We start from the raw sequence: 11,208 nt of genomic DNA on the forward strand, positions 1-11,208 counted from the left end.
ATGTCAAGACACGCAGAGGCAGGGAGAAGAAAGCAACTTTCAGGGGACACAAATGACCACTTATCAAGCCACAAGACACTTTGGTTTAAGTGACATTTAGTTCACGACTGTCCTTCACCTACAATCTTGCCTAAATAAATATCTCTTTCCATTAGCAAATAGCTAAATTCTGATGGTAAATTATGCTGCCTAAAAAGTTAGTTACTTACCAGTTAAGACAGACAGCAGTTAGATAAGAAAATAACCTTAAGCAAACCTGATTTGTACTCCTTTTTTCACCTGTTTATTAAATATCTCCCTTGGAGTCTTACAGCCTATTGGTAGTATTTCACTGTCTAGGTATATGTCAGAATTTCACTAACACTTTTCCCAGCAGGGCCTCACTCACCCTAAATCAACACCTAATACTTAAGCACAGACAGTTAAAGAACACAAAATATATAGAAGGTATGATTTCCACCACTATGGGTTTCCGCTACCTTGGGCAAGGGTCTTGTTCCTTTGTCTTCAATTCCCTTATCGACAAAATGGGGTTAACGTTACATTAATTCTACCTTTTGTGGGTCAAGTCATAACTGGATATTTCTAAATGGTTATTCTTCCCAAAAGAACTAGATATAAAAATACTCATGAATTTGCTCGTGGTTCTTTGTGGTAGATGTGCTAACAAATATAGAGACTCAGATCAACCCTCCAACATCTACAACAATGTTTTTTTATATTGCAGACTTCTTTCCCCCATCCCACTATACAAATATCTGTGCAAAAATTCTGCTAGTACTCCAGTCTGGCACGTGTAATAAGAAAATTTTACTTCCCTTTGACTCAGGGAATACACACGTTTAAGATAAAATAAAATAGAAAATTGGGTGAATCAGGTCATAACAGTCTAAATCCACATATAAAAGACTGAGATGATTTACTGTTCTGATTTCTTCAAATCAATGCTTTATCAACACAGCCGGCCAAAAGTTACAAGCCATACACAGAATAAATACCCACTTTGGATGCACACACAATAAAAACCAGCAGGTGCACGTTACATACATTTTTAATAAGAAAAAGTGTGTCAACACTATACCCCCATTTGATACAACACAGAGGGATGTGTACTAAACAAGGAAAAAGCAACTTGGATGACAGTGGGAATTTTGTTAACTTAAGCCCAACCACACCCCCCAAACACAGGTAAAGTTTGCACGAATGGCTTTGCCAAGGCCAGCCTGTCTTTGTTTCCCTTTCCTCTGCATTTGCCCAAGATCTTGGCTCTGAGACAGAAAACTCCCACTCTCGATTGGTTCATTCTGTCCCATGCAATTAAGCAACACCACAATCCAGTAAACGCAAGGGCTCAATTATTTATCTTCTGGCCGAATGTACCAGGTGTTTATAAAAGAACAATGTCAAGGAGGAGAGAGGTTTATTTCTCTCTAGAGCTGGCTTGATTGGGGTTTTGTTTTTTTAGAAGGGGGAGGAGGGCATCACGGTTTAACCTAGAAAAAGACGGGAGGGAATTTAGAAAGAGTTCGAGACTGTCAATTTCCCTACAGGAAACTCGATTCTTATGCAATAATCCTACGAACAACCAGCCAGCCCGCGAGGCTGTCGGGGAAGACACCTATTCCCACCTCCAGAGGGGCACAGCTGGCTCCCGAGGAGCGGGAACTGGGCAAGGCGGAGGAAGTGGCTCAGCCGGGAGCCGCCGGGGGACGGGAGGAGGCTCTTTCCAACTCCCCCCCCCGCCCCCCCCGCGGTGATCTCCGCGGCGTGACAGTCGCTCCTGGGGCCGGAACGTCCCCAGAGCCCCAGGGAGCAGGAAGTCGGCGGCTGTCCCTCACTCCTGCCACCCTCACCCTAGATGCCCCTCGAGTCCATTCTCTCTCTTCCTCGGCGTCCCCCCTTTCTCCGAAGAACGAAACTTCCTTCCAGAGGCCCGCTCCTGTCATCCTGGGGAGTTGTCCCTTCAGAGCGACCCTCCGTGTCCCCTCGTAACCTCCGCTCCCCTGAAGTTTCCATCCACAACTCCCCCAAACACCCCAAAGGCTCCCGGCCCCTGCGGCGCCCCCCGGGATCCCCAGGCCTGGGGGCCGTCGGGGGGCGGCCCCACCCTTCACCCCCTTCACCTGTTTCTCGGGCTGAGGCCCGACAGGCCGGGGCTGCGCTTGCGCCGGGGTTCGGGCCGCGGGGCTCCCTGAGGCCGGGGGCCTCTCCTAGCAGACGTGGAGAGAGACGGCCGTGCTGGGGCGCTCGGCAAGGATCCGGTTCGGGCTCGCTCCCTCCGCGGCAACGTCGGAACCCCAGGCTCCCCCTCCCCGTCTACGCCGCCGCAGCTCCGGAAACCGCTGAATTACAGCCCCTCCAGCCAATCCCCGCCCAGCCCCCGCCTGGCCACGACACGCCGGTCCTGCATAATTCATGAGACGGCCAGTTTTCTCGGCCACCCAGAGGCCCTAGTGCGTGCGGCGGACACCCAAAGCCCCACCCACCGACCAATGAGGAGAGCCTCTGGGAGAAGGGGCGGAGCCAAGGCAAGGCTGGGAACGCCCCCGTGCCGGCTGTTCCGAGGCTTCAGTGCTCCTCCCTCCGCAACAACAGGGAAGAGCAGAAGCCTTGGGCACAGAAGCCCGGGGGGAGGGAGGGAAGATGACCGGAATGTCCTGCTGAAAACTCAGCTGAGTTCCTGGCAGTGCGTGACGTCAAGGCACTTTAAATGCCCCTGGTGCGGCGCTCCTCTGCCTGCTCTCCCTTCTCCCGGCCCTTGGCACCACGTGGGGGCAAGGTTGGGAGCCACTTACCACGTGGGAATCAGCCAGTTAGACAGTCCCCAGGTATCGCCAGATACTCATGGGGCCCAACGCGTGAACTGGGTTTCTGGGGACAGCAAAAAGGACATGGGTGACTCCCGCCTGCTTTGAACTTCAGTTTCTGCGTGAGTCGGGACACACACACCCGGAAACATGACGTGGAAATAGAGTAATTACTAGAGTGCGTGGGGAGAGGGTAGTGGATTTAACCCTGTCCTCCGTTCCGTCGCTTCAAGCATCAAACGCCAACGGCTGGCACCTTGGCCAGTTCAGGAGAATGCCAAAAACAGTACATATGAAGATTGACACGTATACACATTATTTTTATGCGTCTGAGTTGAAATACTTGAAATTGCCTGGGTTTTTCTCTTTCGTCTCATCTACTTCAAATGCAAGTTTTACTGCATTGAAGTCAGTATCGGAAATGTAGACATTTTACCTTACATAATAGAGGATGTACTTTGCATAATGGAGTGATTTGTGTGTGTATGCTGATACTATCAGAGTTTAAAAAATAATAATAGCTATTACTATTTGTTGTGTTTGTTTAATACAAAGAGGTATAAAGATGAAATCTAGAATGAGCCTGCTATCTCACCACCCAGATAACCCCTGATGGCAGTCTTTTCAATGAAACTAACACATGTTGGTTGTTAGAAAAGTCAAACAGTGCAGAACAGTCGAAAATTACAAATGAAAATCTCCCTCCTTCCCCCACCAGTCTTTCTCCCCTAGGATAGCTATTCTTATTAACTTCTGATGAGAAAATCAATGACTCAATCTTCGGGGAGGTCACAGATCCTTCTGAGAGTCTGCTGGAGCCTGTGGATTCTAGCCTCAGAAATATACAGCATGAGCTTTTAATCACAAATTCTGATGGTTCCCCAGATACCTGAAGCCCCGCCAAAGACTCCAGAATTGGACCTTTGGACCACTTCATATGCAAGTGAAAGGTGAGAGTGTCTATAGGACAACTAGTAGGGTTGCTGTTGGTGGGATTAGGAGTTTCTAATTGCCCTCCTGTAGACCCAGCCCAGTGTAGAAAAGCCATATTTATCTGTAGTGTGTCTGTGTGTGTTTGGGTGTATTGATCGCTGTTTATCTTTATCTTCACTCCAGGACAGATATCCCCCACCTTCCACTTCACCTAAACTCTGCTTTAGCTATGCTATTCCATGTAGTTGACTGCGTCCCGAATAGCATAGGGCCTAATACTTGTTTGGTTATTTACTGCTTACAAAGCACTTACACACTCACTACCTCTCTTTCTCACAACAATTATGTGTAGCAGATAGGAAAGGCCGTATTATTTACCGATAGGAAACTGAGGCCAAAATAGTATGACAATCTCAAGATCATGGAGATACTCAGCAGTATCTCAGGTGAGTTCAGAGCCAGGTTTTTAGACTTTGAATCCCAATAACTTTGTTCCATCCACTTAAACCCTGTCCTCCTCCCCTGACTCCTCAGCAGCTGGCCTTTGTTTCCCTCACTGCCCTCACCCACATTCACACATACAGTCTACCCCTGAACCCATCTGTTCCACCTACAAAACCTCTCTCCAGTCCAGCCACTGGCCTTTCTCTACACTCTACCGAGTGTGGCTTAAAGACAGCAGTTTCTTGAGCTAGTATTTTGACCAGAACTCCCTTTTCCAGCCTTATCCCCTCCATCCCGCACACTTTATACTCCCACACTGAATTTATCACCTTCCTCCGAACATGTCAACACCTTCTGTAACTTCATGCCTTTGCAGATCTTCTTCCCTCCACCCAGAATATCTTCTCTTTTCTCATTCCCTACCCAAAAACTCTTACTCATTCTTCAAAGCCCAGTTCCAACATCATCTCCTCTGGGCTTTCCAAGATTCTTCCTGGCAAAGTTAATCTCTTCTGCTGGACTCATTTAGCAGGTTGCTTCTGCATCTAGTATAGCATTCTCCACCTTGTAATATATCCATTTATTAGGCTACTTCCTGATTAAATGAAATTAATAATTAACATTTGTTAAGTAATTACCATGTTCCAGGAACAGTGCTAAGCTTTTTACATGGATTATCTCTTTTGATCCTCACCAGAACTCAATGAGGTAGGCACTATTATAATTCTCATTTTCAACTGAGGAAATTATGGCTGAGAAAGTAAAAGACTGGTCCAAGGTCCAACAGCTAGAAACTATGGGCAAACTCGTAATGAGAATCTGCTCTGGCTGACTCCAAAGCCTGAGCTCTCTGCCCACAGGCTTGAAAACATCTCCCCCTAAGCTTTAGGTTCCTGGAAGCTTGAATCCCTTCGAGGTCATTTTCATAATCCCAGCATCTAGCCCAGAACTCACCAATGATCCAGTTAATTAAATATTAATAAACGTGTTGAGTAATCATATCAGCAATAAGTAACACTCGTTGAGTACTTACTATGTACTAGCCACTGTTCTAAGCATGTATTATGTAACTTGTCTATTAATTCATTTAGTCCTTACAATAACCCCATGAGGAGGATACTGTGATTTTACAGATGGAGAAGAGACTTGCCCAAGATTAAATGACTTAGCCAAGAACACAGAGCTGATAAATAAATAGCAGAACAAGGATTCAAATTCAAGTGTGTCTAGTTCGAGAGCCTGAATAGCTGCTCTTCCTTGGCTATATCTCTAGACGTAAGCTTCTTCTTGGATCTCCAAGGAAAGGTCTAAAGGAGGGGAAAAAGTGAGGTCCCCGCTCTCCACCCATCAAGTGAATAAAGGCAGAGAGCGGAAGCCCCGTGAGTTTATGGTGGTTTATAAACATGTCTACAAATTCTTTGACCAGCTAGAGGTAGTCTAATTCCACTCCCTGAGTGGCTCACTTCTAATAAATAGAATACAATGGAAATGACGCTATATGACTTCTGAAGTCAGGTCATAAAAGGCCATATGGCTTCCTACTGACTCTTTCTCTTGCAACACTCACCCTTGGAACTCAGCCACCATGTTGTGAGGAAGTCCAAGCTATATGTAGAGGTCATATGAAGGTGTTCTGGCCAACAGTCAAGCTAAGGTCCAGCTGACAGCAAGCATCAACTGTGAGTGAGCCAGCCTCCAGATGATTCCAGCCCCCAGCTTTCAAGCCACCCTAATGGAGGCCAAATGGAGCGAAGACAGCTATTTTTCTTGAGCCTTACCCAGATTACCAATTCATGAGCAAAATAAATGTCGTCATTGTTTTAAGCCACTAAGTTTTGAGGTGGTTTGTTACTCAGCAATGTATAACTGGAATAGCTTTCCATTTATCACCTCAGAGAGACTCAGGAACAATGGGTTAGATCAGGAACTAAGTCTCATCAGATTTTGTAAAGTTCTAGAAACTTTTTATTTACTCCCTCTACCCTGGAGGAATTAGCAGTAAAACTCTAAATCAAGAAGAAGGCATGACAAGGAAGAGAAGATTTGGAGAAGAACCTTGGTGGTGGTAAATGGGTAGCAAGTCCCTGCAGTGACCAGAAGAGGCAAAGGGCAACTTGTGTGGGTGATGGGACCCCCATGAGGGCAGAGCAACAGAAAGGCTCACACAGGGCTGCCCAGCTGCCCCTCACTAAAATCGCAGAGAAGAGCAGGTCTGTGCAACATGAACTCCTTGGACCTCTACTTTCTTTCTGCAAAAACTCACTTCTCAGGCTTCATCATGCATCTCTCTTTCCTCCTGTCTGAAGAACAGTCCTCCCTATTCAATATTTTCAAGGCTAAGCTCTTTTCCTATGCTGCTGAAAACATCATTCATACCATGACATTCTGTTCCTTCAGTGACTTCCCATGGGGCTTGGGATAAAGGAATTCTCCTTTTTCTTATCCCTTTCAAGGCCCTGCCTATCCCATGAACCTCCCTCCTGCCCACTAAATTCCACTATTTCCCACCTAAGGGCCTTTGCATATACCATTCGTCTTCCTTCTCCAGCTTTGGCATGGCTAGTTCCTTCTCACCCTTTTGGTCTCACCTGCTCCGAAAGGCCTTGTCTAACTACCCCACCTAAAGTTGCTCCCAGCCTGTTAATTTCTATCTCTATATGCTGTTTCCTGTGGAACTCTTGTCACGATTCTCATTTTATTTATCTGTTGACAGTTTCTTATCTGTCTGTCTTATTATACTGTCAGTTCCAGGAAAACAGAAACTGCCTGTCAGCTGCTGCCTTGTCTCCCCAGTGTGGGCACATGGCAGGTACTTAATAAATACTTATTCAGGGACTGGCCCCATAGCAAAGTGGTTAATTTTGCACTCTCCACTTTGGCAGCCAGGGGTTTCACCAGTTTGGATCCTGGGCATGGACCTAGCACTGCTCATCAAGCCATGCTGAGGCAGCATCCCACATAGCACAACCAGAAGGACCTACAGCTAGAATACACAACTAGGTACTGGGGGGAGGAAGAAGAAAAGAAAAAATCGGCAACAGATGTTAGCTCAGAGCCAATCTGTAAAATAAATAAATAAGTAAATACTTATTGGAGGGAGGGAAGTGCTCTTGGTCCCATCCTTGCCCTCTCTGACCTTCGTCAATTCTCCTCTCCCTCCTGACCTTCTCTACTTATTCCCTCTCTTCTGTCTCTGAAGATACTCCTTCCTTCCTATACGTTAGCTATTATTATCTTATGCAAAAAAAACAACAAGGGCGGGGTGGGGAAGACTTATTGGAAGGAAACTGAGGTCTCTCCCAAATTCCAATAAAGAGTTGAACAACCACACCTTGGGAAGGGCAGTTCCAGGAACCTCCCCGGAGGGAGTTTGTAGACAGTCCCACTAAGGCTCTGCCCTTCCCTTGTCATGACTTGACTTGGGGCTGCTACTGAAAATGTTCAGGCTCTGTGGTTGTCAGCTCAAATCTCTAAACTGCTGGCAAAGAGGATTTCATTGGCCCAGGTGGGACCAGATATCCATTCTTGACAAAGCAGCGGTGGACAAGGGTGGAGGGTCCTGGTCACCCATCAGAGACAAAGCCCTGGAGGGAGTGGGCAGGGGCTTTTCCGAGCAGAAGGACATCCAGTGCTTCAGAATTACCTGAGATAATGTTATTCAAAGTGCCCTGCCCCCAGCAAGATGTCCTTCTCCCTCTCTGACCATCCCACAGTCTGCTTTGCTGCTCTCCCCAACCCCCATCATCCCCGAAAGGTGAGCACTCCTGCCTTTAATTCTAAACTCCATCCTCTTCTCTCCCTAACTCCCTCCCTTGGCAGATTCACCTATTCCTGGCGCTTCAAGGGCCACCTCTCTTCTGATAACTCTTTTATGCTGAGTCTTATTAGGTGCAGATAAATTGTTTTCTCTCCCGAGTCCGCAGCAACTTCCTCTGTAAAATGACTCCTTTTGTTTCCTCATCTATAAAGCAAGACTCCTTTTAGTTCTAACATTCCATAATTCCATTAACTGTTCCTCAGCCATGGCTTCAGCGTTCCTGCTGCTTTGTTTTTTCGCACACTGTTCCCTTTGCCTGGAGAACTTTCCCTGTCCCACACCACTGCTTCCGATTAATTCATGTGCATCGAGGACCTACTATTTTAATAGATAGCTCTTGGGTCTCACCTGGCTGAAGTCCTCCTTTCCTGGGAATTGCTCCTCCCTTTTCCAATCATACACCAAAATAGATCCCTTCAGCCATGTCTCTATTACATGATCCCGGTCTCCTGGCCACAGATTATTAAATCCAGGGTGAACACTGATGTTAACTGGCTTAATCAGATTCTCTCTGCCAGGAATTTGGAAACTGAAACTGAGAGGCACAGAGCCTGGGAGCCCTTACAGCTGAGTACCACTAATGTCAGCACTTTAGAAAGGGCCGTCCATTAACTCCCTCTCAGAAGTCTCTGGAGATCCCCTGATTCCTACTCTTCCTAGCCTGGCTGCTCAGCAATTCCTTGGAGTCCATGGGATATCTTGGCAGCCTTCCAATATAAGTTTCTTTTTTCCTTTTGGCCAATGTCCTTTTCTTATACTTTCAACCAAAGAACGTTAACCAACACAATCATATTTGAGACACTGTTATGCTCTGGTGACACAAAAATCAAGTAAAATACTCTCTCTGCCCTGCAGTGACATCTATTTGAAATCCTACCCTGGCTTAGAATCACAACTTAAAAGCCCCCTTGCTCCATGAAATTTCCCATATTCCCCAAGGATTAATCCCTCACCAGTGCCTTGCCATTGCGTTTTGCTTCCCCTCTCTTACAGTCATCTCTTTGAGCTATTTTGAGCATCTGCCTCTCCCACTAATTGCAAACTCTTTAAAATCAAGAGCAGGATATGTTGTCTTTTTAGTCTCTTGGCTCCTAGCACAGTATCACAAACAGATCATTTGGAAAGAACATCTGTTGTTGTGTCTGCCCATCATCCTCTCCCCTTTCTATTGAGAACAGCAACCCAATTTTCCTTTGGGAAATCAGCCTTCCTTCACTCTCAGTTCCATTCTTCAGCTGGGTTCTAGAAGTGGTACACCACCTAGATTTGGTCAGAGGCACAGTGATTTGAGTATGTTGACCACTCAGGGCCAGTAGGCATCATATCTGAGATTCTGACTGGAAGAATTTGGAAAGAAACCCTCTTAACTGGGGTTCTTCAGTCATAAGCCTGCAGCTATGGATGGTCATCTTTGCCAACACATGGGGAAAACCTGATTAACAATGAAACAAACAGACTGGAAAAGAGAAAATAGAATAAGAGATAAATTCCTAATGATATTACATCAGAATTTGCTTCCAGACACCCCTGGACCTATTATTGGGAACTTTTTCAATTGCATTAATTCCCGCTGTGTTTCTTTTCAGCTTTGGTTGGTTTTGTTTTTTCTGCAAAAGCCAGTTTGAGATGAGTTTATAACACTTGCAATGGAAAGAATCTTGTAATTTATTCATTCTTTCAGTCGACAAATGTTTATTGACATCAAGTTCTATGGGAGCCCTTAGAAGGGAATGATGAGTGTGACTGGGGTAGAACTGGAGAAGAGGTTGGTTTAAGAGGGGCAGTGGAAAGGAAGAAGCCATTTCAGACAGAGGAAATACCCTGAGCGAAGGCCCACAGGGCTGAAAGTGTGTGCTCCATTTCTGGCCAGCAGATTCCCTACAGAGCATGTTGTAAGAACTGGGGCAAGGACCAGACTCTTAAGGGAGCTTGTGAGCCATGCCAAGGTTAACTCTTTGGTCAAAGAAAGGCAGTTAAACTGTAAAGTATATTTTCTTTAATATCTGTAACTATCTGCCAATAATGTGGGGAATGGCTTGGAAACAGATTATAAAGTCAGTTCAAATGCTCCAGGTGAGAGCAGATGAGGGTCTGGACCAGTATAAGACTAGCTGCAGGGGCTGGCCCCGTGGCCGAGTGGTTAAGTTCGCACGCTCCGCTGCAGGCGGCCCAGTGTTTCGTTGGTTCGAATCCTGGGCGCGGACAGGGCACTGCTCATCAGACCACGCTGAGACAGCGTCCCACATACCACAACTAGAAGAACCCACAACGAAGAATATACAACTATGTACCAGGGGGCTTTGGGGAGAAAAAGGAAATAATAAAATCTTTAAAAAAAAAGAAAAAAAAAAGACTAGCTGCAGCTGTCTCCTCCTGACCCCAATGGAAAGTTACCTCTTAGGGATCAGGACTTTGGGGGTACCATTTAGAGACCTGAAAATTCAATCTGAGGCCATAGAAGAACTTCCTTCGATCCCAGGTAACATTTGATGGGATCCTTTGAGAGACAATACCCCTAGTTTATTGTCTGATTCTAACCCACGGAAATAATGCTAACGATGGGTGGGCAAGTTCATGACTGGTTGGTGGAAAAGATGCTTTGTGACTGTGGGACCGTGGAATGCCCATCAAATCCTATTGGTAAGCAGTTGACTATTTCATCCATCCTGAGACCAGCCCTCCTTCTCCCCTCAGCTTCGAGAGAAGAGGAAAAGGAGTAATTTCTGATTCTGGGAGAGCTTCTAGAGCTGCGGCCCACACTGCAAGGTAAAGGAGCGATGCCATGGTGCAAAGGCCAGCAGAAAAGTGCCTATTCAGAGAATTAGGACCACTCTTAAGGTGGTACCAGAATAGAATTGAGTAGGAAAGATACAGCAAAGTAATTTGCCTGGTATTGAAAGTGTGGTGGACCAGTGTGGGGGGCACTTGTGCGAGGAAAGGGGGAGGGGCCAGGAGCCTTATTGCTGTGAGTAAGGGAAGTAAATGATGGCCTGGAATCCCAGGGCCTTTCCTGGTTTCCCTCGGGCTTATTTCTCTGCAGCTGGGGTCCTGATGTTGTTCCCTGCTTCTCACAGCTGTACGTCTGGATCCCAGAGGAAGAAAGATCTTTGGTATGTCTACCCTGGTGGGAGGCAAGTTTCCTGACTCCCAGGCTCTGAACTTTCAGCTTCAGTTTTCATTCCTTTGGGTGGGAAGCTGACGCTTTCT

General features: G+C 46.4%; 1 protein-coding gene and 1 long non-coding RNA gene across 5 annotated transcripts in view; one reads left to right on the forward strand and one right to left on the reverse strand.

Moving 5' to 3' along the window:
- The window catches only part of STAT3 (signal transducer and activator of transcription 3), a 63,638-nt gene extending 61,158 nt beyond the window's left edge, over positions 1–2,480 (reverse strand). For 3 of the 4 annotated variants that reach the window (XM_014833599.3, XM_014833597.3, XM_014833595.3), the window contains exon 1: positions 2,124–2,382. The gene's annotated coding sequence lies outside the window, so the exon portion shown is untranslated. Of the gene's footprint in view, positions 1–2,123 lie in introns of all 4 variants that reach the window. The other variant, XM_014833598.3, reaches the window with a different exon arrangement.
- Positions 2,481–2,806: 326 nt separating this feature from the next.
- LOC139040052 (uncharacterized) lies at positions 2,807–10,767 on the forward strand. Its single transcript, XR_011493846.1, has 3 exons — positions 2,807–2,929; positions 3,693–3,757; positions 10,696–10,767. It is a non-coding gene; the product is annotated as an uncharacterized lncRNA (long non-coding RNA).
- The last annotated feature ends 441 nt before the right edge of the window (positions 10,768–11,208 follow it).

This window comes from Equus asinus, chromosome 13, assembly GCF_041296235.1.
Source record: "Equus asinus isolate D_3611 breed Donkey chromosome 13, EquAss-T2T_v2, whole genome shotgun sequence".
NCBI lineage: Eukaryota > Metazoa > Chordata > Mammalia > Perissodactyla > Equidae > Equus > Equus asinus.